This window comes from Protobothrops mucrosquamatus, unplaced genomic scaffold, assembly GCF_001527695.2.
Source record: "Protobothrops mucrosquamatus isolate PMUCROS unplaced genomic scaffold, P.Mucros_1.0 scaffold310, whole genome shotgun sequence".
Lineage (NCBI taxonomy): Eukaryota > Metazoa > Chordata > Lepidosauria > Squamata > Viperidae > Protobothrops > Protobothrops mucrosquamatus.
This window is the reverse complement of record NW_015386650.1, coordinates 341,267-350,736: the sequence shown is the minus strand read 5'-3', so window position 1 is coordinate 350,736 and position 9,470 is coordinate 341,267.

Here is a 9,470-nt window from a genome sequence, read left to right as displayed (position 1 = left end):
ACCAATGGAAATTTTGGGTTCAATGGTGGTCGTAAGTTGAGAACTACCTACTGGTATATGCTTTTGTCTTCATATAAATTGTGCCTATTTTCCTAAATGTAACCCTTGGATAACTTTGAACTATTTAAGCAGAATTGGGTTTAATACCTAAAAGAGAGACCATAAAAAAACAAAAGGCAGTAGACTAAACTGAAAAATAAAAAGAAGAAAGTATGAAATATCTTCCGTATTACTGACATGAAAACAAAACATTCACCTGAAATAGTCACTAGAAGCTAAGCCAAGCTTGAGGGAGATTTTACTTATTTTCATAAAGTGGCTATTGGTCCTGCTGTTTGTGAGGATAATGATTCTGCATAATTACTTTTACATTTTACCCACACCAAAATGAGATTTAGTAGTTACTGCGGATGGGGATTTAAATGGAGGAAAGTCCAGAAAAGCTTCTACCTTCATCTGTTGCATAAATTTTGTTTGTTGCTGTTTTTAAAAAACTGAGCATACAGATTTTACTAACATTATACCTAAGTGATACAGCTTTTCCTGCAAAGGTCTCAGGTTCAGTCCCTAGCAGCATCTCTTATTAAAAGTGCCAGGTATCAGTTAATAAGAAAAATTAATGCCTGAAAGAGCCATCACCATAGAAAGTAAACAGTACTCTCCTCGATGTGTAAATTATTTCATCTAACGTAGACAAATTCCTACTGCTGCTCATCTGCATCAGAATGTGAAACTCTATGACAGTTTTCCCCACTTTGGTGTCCCTCCAGTATACTCAACTTTCAATATTTTCAGTGTTACCGGAAAATAAATACTTTGAGGAACAGACATACTTATGTAGTAGGCAATAAGAAGGATGACAGGCAAGTTCTGAGCAATACTCCTAATGATGTGCCATGGTCCTGTTCTGTCTTGATGATATGAGGGGCAATATGAGATAAGACAGCCTATTTCAGCACCATGGAAAGCTCCAAATAAGCAACGTCTTGCTGCAAAATATGTGAAGGGACTGTGATGTTTTATTCCTGCAAGAAAAGCTCATTTTTCCTGTGCCCTGTCTTTCCATGAGAGGTGGAAGGCTTTAAAAGGGCCAGGCAGCCTTTGCCTTTTTTCCTTAGACAAGTAAGTATTTCCAAACACACTTGCTACATTCAAATGGGGGTACAGATGCCTGGTACAGAAGGGAGCAATTTTTTAGGGAAGCTGCTAAAAGTCTGCACTCCAAAAAACTAAAGACCGCCGAAAAAGGCTTCTGCGGCCTGCAATTTAAATGCTAAAGGCCCTGTCGTCCCCGGGCTCGCAGCCGCGAGCTCCGGAAGGATCCTGGGATCTAACGGCCGTTAGATCCAGCCACAAGCCTATTCCGAAAGAGCTCCTGGGGGGAGGGAAAAAAGAAGGGACCCCCTTCTGTCTTCCTGTGAGACAGCTCCCCCCACAAGAGCTCCAGGGGGGAGGGAAAAAAGAAGGGACCCCCTTCTGTCTTCCTGTGAGACAGCTCCCCCCACAACAGAGCTGAAATTAAAGAGAGAGCTGGACTAAAAATAGTTAGTTAAATTTAGGAAAGAAAGGAGATGGAAAATTCACCCAAGTCTAGACTGTGCCTAGGAGCCAAAGTTGTACGTCCTGTCCATGGGCAAGACATAGAGGATGTCACTGGTTACATCCTCTATGTCAGGGGTCCTCAACCTTGGCAACTTTAAGACTTGTGGACTTCAACTCCCAGAATTCCTCAGCCAGCTTGGGAGTTGGGAGTTGAAGTCCACAAGTCTTAAAGTTGCCAAGGTTGAGGACCCCTGTCTATATCAAAACCTAGGATGCTTCTTGATATGGGATGGGCATAAAGAGGCGCCAGAATCTTTAAAATCCTCAGGGAAAGCTGAAATTACCGTAAACAGTTTGGTCCTAGAACAAGTGGATCCTCTGGGTTGTATCATCATTGTGCACTATTTTTAAGTACACTTTCATCTCTCTTTCCACCAAAATCCACCAAAGCACATTCCTATATGCAGGAAAGCAGAGTGGAAATATATCAGACATTCTGTCCTCAAAATGGAAAGTTCTGGAAAACTCCAGAATGTTCCATTCCACCTTTGCACTGTGAGCTTTCTGGCTCAAATGAAAATTCTAATAAAATGTTTATTACATTGCAGAACTGGGAAAACTTTTTTCTTTTTGTCGAAGGGCTGCAAATCTTTGGCAAAAAAACCAGCAGTAGGCTTCTTCCCCCCCCCCCCCTTGTTTCCTTCTTTTCTTTCTCTTCATGCAACATTCTGCTGGTGGAAGGGATGGAGTGTTCTTTTCAAACTGTTCACTTATAAAAGAGTTTTGAACTTAGACTTAAAGCTGCATGAAATTAAAATCAAGGGCCAGTTCTGTTCCTGTGGACATGGGTTCTTGTTTGTATGGGATATGTTTGGACAGGACACTATGTCCTTATGCTCTATGGAATTTTAGATCTGTTTTCCTGAAAATCCCAACTTATATTTAGGAAAGCCATGATTCAATCACAATGAAACATGTTTAAAAAACTACATGTGAGGTTTCCTTTTCTTTAAAATCGACAGAGTTTAAAGATAGTAATTTTTGGATGGAGGGAAGTTTCTTATCCTCATTATTGTAGAGGAAAAAATGAAAATATATTAGAACTGTCTGCTCTAATTGGCTATAGCTCTTTACACAGATATAAAAAGAAATGGAAGATTTCCATCTTTTTCCTTTGTGGACAAATGAACCTACCTAATAACATAGGCAGCTTCTTGGGATAATTGTAAAAATACAGCCATAAATTTGGAATGCTCATAAATTGAGGCTATTGGAGGTTAAAACCAAGATAAGAGGCCTTCTAGATATTCTCAAATTTAACTTGGAGAACATCCTCTTCAATGCCCTTGTATCCTACAGCTTCTCCCAATATTTCTAAATGATGCCCATGTTTACATGAAACAGCTTCCCATTGCTTCTGTTGTGGAACACAATAACAATAACAAGATATTATTTAGAACAACTACACAAGAGCAGGTGAAACAGGGAAAACATTTGTTGGAATTTTTATGGGGAGACAATAATGCACCTCATCATATCAGAAATCTTCTTTTCTCAGGATAGAAAAGCTGTGATTGAAAAATATGCAAGTCCTAGTAAAAGGTCTGGGGAGATTATGCAAAAATTCAAAGGAATGTAATCACAGGTTTAGAAAGTGCCTTGCAGGCTCTATATTCCAATCACCGTAAAGAAGTGCGTGAGATCATACTTAGCAAATTTGTAGAAAGTACAAGAAGGTGTGATTTGTAGAAGCATATTGTGCATTTAAAATTCTTTTTCAACATTTAATTTTAATATTATTTTTCTATTCATAAATGTATTTGTTGTTCATGTATTTTACATACAGTAACTGTTTCTTTTAATAAGCCGTTAACTGTATTTTAAGAAAAGAACAAAACTGCTTTAAAGCTTTTCATGTTTGGAGCTGATAAAGAAATGCTGAAGGAAAATCCAGGTGGAACTAGAAGATAATAAACAAATGATTTTAAGGGGGGGGGAGTTAGCTACTTGTTCATTGCTAATAGTTGAGTTATTTGTTGCAATATCATTAACTCGCTGTACCCTATTTTGTCCAACTAAGGTAGCAGACAACATTAAAGCCCTGGAGCAGGGAATCTGGATCAGCATTTAGTAGACAACTGTTTTTCATTTAATTATTCATCTCCACTTTCTTTTAAAAGCTTAAAGCAGCAAATGGGAGTGTTCCCCTTCACAGCATCTTCATAACAAGCAAACATATGAGGTTACTGGAATTAGTGATCACCTCAAAATGTCCAAGTGAGTTTTATCTGAACCTGGGACTTTCTGTTCCCAGTGTACCATTACAGTCTACTTTTACTGTGTAAATGGATAAAAAGTCTGACAGAATATAAGGTCGCTTTCTATTTGTTATAAATACAGTTTTAGATATTGGGCTGAGATTGGCCCTTAAACCTCACGCCAAATTCTCAGTTCCTCTTAATGTTTCCTATTATGTTTATCTAAGTACTTTATTAAAGATCTTTTCTGCAACCTAACTCTTTTGTTTGAAGTTGCAGTTTGAAGTTACAGTCATCCAGTAGTTCAGCCAGTATATTTTGGTTCAACTTGTGACCCATTTTACTTAGCTTGAGCTCTTGGATATGGAATACAAAAGAAGGCTTACTGGTGTGGACATTTTAGTAAAATGTAGCAAAAACTCGAGGGTAGCAACTTATATAGAAGAGCATGAATTAAAAATAGTCCTAATGGTTAATGCTTTTAAAATAATATTTCCGAGCCACCTTTGTTAATTCTACAGTTCCTCTAAAAAGCATCTTTGTATGCTGGGAAAAGTTTCTGCCTATTTTTTTAAGTACTATTGTATATTACTAAAAAGTAATGGGAAAGAATTGTTTATGTTTGACAAAGTTGTTTCTAAGGTACATACCAAACCACAGGAAGTCTGTGTAGGATGCAAGTGCTTTCTAAAAAACCTTCACTGTAATTTTATTTAAAAATGGTAACATCTCATTCAACTTCCTTGGTTATTCTGAAAAATTCCCTATTGCTATTCTATTTGTCAAGCAAATAGATGTAGAGATCATAACATTGCATTTTAGGGCAGTTGACTATATTTTAAAGCTGCAGCTGTCCTGACAACTGGCAGTTATTCTTAAAATAAAACCATTCTTATCCTCACTGGCATAAAACAATAAAATCAATATTGTATATTCCCCTTCCTCCTGTAAGCATATATAATTGTGTGTTTCTTTCAGAATAGTTTCTCCCCTATTCAGTTTCATATTTAACAAGTTCTATTTAGATATCATTGTGCGACATTTGCCTGATGATATGGTTACACCCTCCTGTTTTGTACACTTTCAGCCTCCCTGGATACATAATATTCCCCTGTAATATTCTCTACAAAATACAGACAGGCCTCAACTTACAACCATAACGGAGCCAGGAATTTCTGTCATAACTCATGGCAACCATGGGACCAGACTCAATTATGACATTTTTGCAGTGATCGTTAAGCAAGTGCCATGGTTGTTAAGTGGATGTGGTGGTCATTAAACTATGGGTATTTTCTACTGGAAACTAGTCAAAAAAGCCAAAAACAACAAAAAAGTCTCAAATTGCAGTCATGTGATTGGGGAACACTGCAACCGGCTGTAAAGGTGAGCCAGCTGCCATACACCTCAAATGAAATTCATGTGACCCCAGGGGTGATGAAGCTGTTGGATGACATGGTTCCGAAAGAAGAAGCTTTTCAAAGAACTTTGAGGCCTTGTTTACCTTAAAGAATCCTTTTATTGCTACATAGCTTCGGCGCTTACCTAATGAAGCCAAAAACTGAATACTCCTTCCCCCAATCACCCGTAACAAAGCATAACTCACTCCTTCATTTAACAGTCATCAATCACGTTCTCCAATTAGTTTGAAGTGTGAACTATCCCTCCCGTATCTCCTCTGGTTACAACTGACCTTGAAAATACTGTACTGAAATATTGTTATGGCTAACTATTCCCCGAGTACATACTTTCCCCCCTCCCTTCTACCATTGTCTTAACTCTAGAAGTGATACACAGGTCAAATAAAACATGTCTGCTTCTTCATATATTGTCAAGCAAGAACATCCGATGTTAGCAGCCTTGACATTGGAACTCTGCAACCACGTTGTAAGCAGCTTTTGCGAGGTGGATGAGGGGAGGCTGTCATAACTTCAAATGATCACTAAACGATCAGTCGTAGGTCAAAGACTACCTGTATACAAAATCTCACTTGAAAGTGTTGTGTGGAAGTAGAATAGAATATGTGTTTTCAATAGAATGTATTGAATATTGAAAGAAAACTTCATCTTTACATAGCATGACAACAACATTCAAAGTACTTGAAACGTGCTTTTGCAATGGTTATACAGGCCTGACCTTAGAGAGGTCTCTAACTTTTCCTCCTAAACTCTTATTATGCCCTTGTCCAAAATCAGACACCCTGGAAGCCTCTTTAATTTTATCCCAAAAGGTCTTCTCCTGGGTCTACTGAGGAGGAAGTAAAGTTCCTTCATTTGTGGTGGTTTAATCAAGTGGAGACAAGTATGTGCTAGTAATTAGTTTTCTTTCTTTCATTCACTGATTCAGTAAGAATCCAAGTCTTTTATTAGGTATATCTAAAGAACAAGAGGAAATTGCAGAAACAAAAGAAGGAAGATTTTATGGGGGGTAGCGGTTAAGGCAGTGGGCTAGAAACTGGGAGACCATGAGTTCCAGCCTGCCTTTGGCACAAAGCGAACTGGGTGATGTTAGCCAGTCACTCTATTTCAGTCCTAGGAAGGATACAAGGGCAAACCGCTTCCAACATCTTTCCAAGAAAAACTACAGAGACCTGTCCAGGCAGTTGCCAGGAGTCAGCACTGATTTGACTCCTGGCAACTGTCAACACCATACACAAAAAGGACAAGGCCTGATGAAATTGTTAAAATTGATGATCACAATCTTTTAAGTAAAGAATAAGTCCTATTCCTCATCTAATTTTCACTTCCAAACTTTCAGGATTAATAATTGCTCCCCAATCCAATTTGTATACACTGAGAACTGCCCCTTTCTCTTTTTAAATGCCCACCCAAAGGGAGACTCTTATGGTTCCTGTTTGACTGCTTGCTGTTTGATTTTTTTCTGGAGGTAGATTGCCCACTCCTGGACTGACTGGTTCACATTTGACAAGCAGTCTTTATAACCTTTTAAAATGGGATTTTCCCATTCACTACTGCACTTATCTAGAAAAACCATTAAAATGATTGTAAAGTAGGTTAGTATAAGTATATGAGTATAGCATAAGTATATAAGTGTAGTATAAGATCTCGTTGATTTATACAAATTAAGTGAAGCATTTCAGAATATAAAGATGATCACTTATGGAGAGTCACATGTCATGCTGTGAATAGAAAACTTAGCAACTCCATTTGCCTATATTAGAGGGATATGGGCACATCTGAAGATTACTCACTATTAGTTATCCAGCTGGTATGATGGTAACTAGATTTTCTTTTCAGTAAATTGATAAATATGATGGTAAGAATCCCTGCATATGTTGTTTGCTATTAAAGTGATAGCATCAAGCCAATTTATTGATCTTGAAAAGATGAGCTCAGTTGGATCCAGTTAGTATTTGGTTGCAAGTCCACCAGGAAATCTGAAGCCAGACTGGGCAGTTGAAAAAAAACTTCTCAAAAGAAAACAAGTTTCCTCTACTACTAAGAAAACTTTGGAGACATCTCTCATTATAAGTTAAAACTCCAAAGAGACTTGATATATTTTGTTGAACTTTTTTGGACAAACTGGGATTCAGTTATGTATATTTATGCTTCTTTAAATTTTATAATACCAAAATGCATCCTCCGAATGGCAGTTTCAGGCTAAAATAAATATAAAGACTCATATTTTAGGATTAAATGTATGCCAAAGGGGTAGTTTACAAAAACTTGCACTCATTTTAAAATGTTTTATTAATGCTATTTTCCAAAGCTGCAATTTCATGCTGAAACAATCTTATGAATTAATTTATGCAAAACTGACAGGGCAAAAAATAGACTTGGCTGCTAATTTCCACATGTAAAACAGCAAATAATACTTCTGCTGGAAGAATAGCTTGGCATCAGATGTTGCCTCCTTCTGACTATAGGAGGATAAAATGCGGCACTGAGATTATGATAGAAATGAAGCTCAAGGAAATATTTTTAAATAGAGCGCATTTCATTACCAAGTATTATGTCACTGACATGGAATGACAAGAGTTCTTTGTGAAAGGTCTACGATAGCTTTTTAAATGAGGACAAGAAGTAAGGGCACTGTAGTAAGAAAAAGGGGTCTTTACATCCTATAGAGCCTCAGGCAGTGCTGATAGTTGTTCAGCTCTACTGTTACCCCTGCTTGCCTGCAAGGACTGGTTGTCTATCTGAATTACAAGCTTATGACAGTAAGTGTCATAACTCTGCAAATCTAATATAAGCAGCCTGAATCACCATGTACCATCTACATGGAGGGAAGTGTGTAGTGGGGTGCCCCAGGGCTCTGTTCTGGGCCCAGTGCTCTTCAACATCTTCATCAATTATTTGGATGAGGGGATAGATGGGGAACTCATCAAATCTGCAGACGACACCAAGCTGGCAGGAATAGCCAACACTCCAAAAGATAGGCTTAAGATACAGGAGGATCTGGACAGACTTGAACACTGGGCATTATCTAACAAAATGAAATTCAATGGTGAAAAAAGTAAGGTCCTACATTTAGGCAAAAAAACCCAAATGCACAGGTATAGTATAGGTGGTATCTTGCTCAATAGTAGTAACTGAGAGAGGGATCTCGGAGTCCTAGTGGACAATTACTTAAATATGAGCCAGCAGTGTGCTGCAGCTGCCAAAAAAGCCAACACAGTGCTAGGTTGCATTAACAGAGGGATAGAATCAAGATCACATGAAGTGTTAATAACACTTTACGATGCCTTGGTAAGGCCACACTTGGAATACTGCATCCAGTTTTGGTCACCACGATGTAAAAAAGATGTTGAGATTCTAGAAAGAGTACCGAAAAGAGCAACAAAGATGATTAGGGGACTGGAGGCTAAAACATATAAGGAACGGTTGCTGGAATTAGGTATGTCTAGTTTAATGAAGAGAAGGATGAGGGGGGGAATGATAGCAGTGTTCCAATATCTCAAGGGTTGCCACAAAGAAGAGGGAGTCAAGCTATTCTCCAAAGCACCTGAAGGCAGGACAAGGAGCAATGGATGGAAACTAACCAAAGAGAGAAGCAACCTAGAACTAAGGAGAAACTTCCTGACCATTAGAACAATTAATCAGTGAAACAACCTGCCTCCAGAAGCTGTGAATGCTCCAACACTAGAAGTTTTTAAGAAGAGATTGGACAGCCATTTGTGTGAAATGGTATAGGGTTTCCTGCCTGAGCAGGGGGTTGGACTAGATGACCTTCAAGGTCCCTTCCAACTTTATTATTATTATTATTGTTGTTGTTGTTGTTGTTGTTGTTGTTATTGTTATTGTTATCATTATTACTACTACTACTACTACTACTACTACTATTACTACTATCATGGTAGTATGTGGCAAAAATATGTGGTTATCTATTTTGACTAAAACAGTAAACCCTAATGCCTGGATCCAGGCCAACTCTGTAGGAAACTCATATATATAGCACTAAGAGCAATTACATTGCTTTACATAGCATCTCTTAGAAGGTAATAACTATACCTGTGATCAGTCATCTCATCACAAAATATAATGGAACAGTTTTCACATAAGCATGGTTGCATGTGTGCCTCTTCTACAGAGGACATGTATTTGATTGAACAGTTGTCCATTGTCTTTTGAATCAGAGGTGAGTCTAACAATATCCTTACCAATCAGAGTTTTTTTTTTTTTTCAATATAAAATTTTTATTGTTTTCATCATA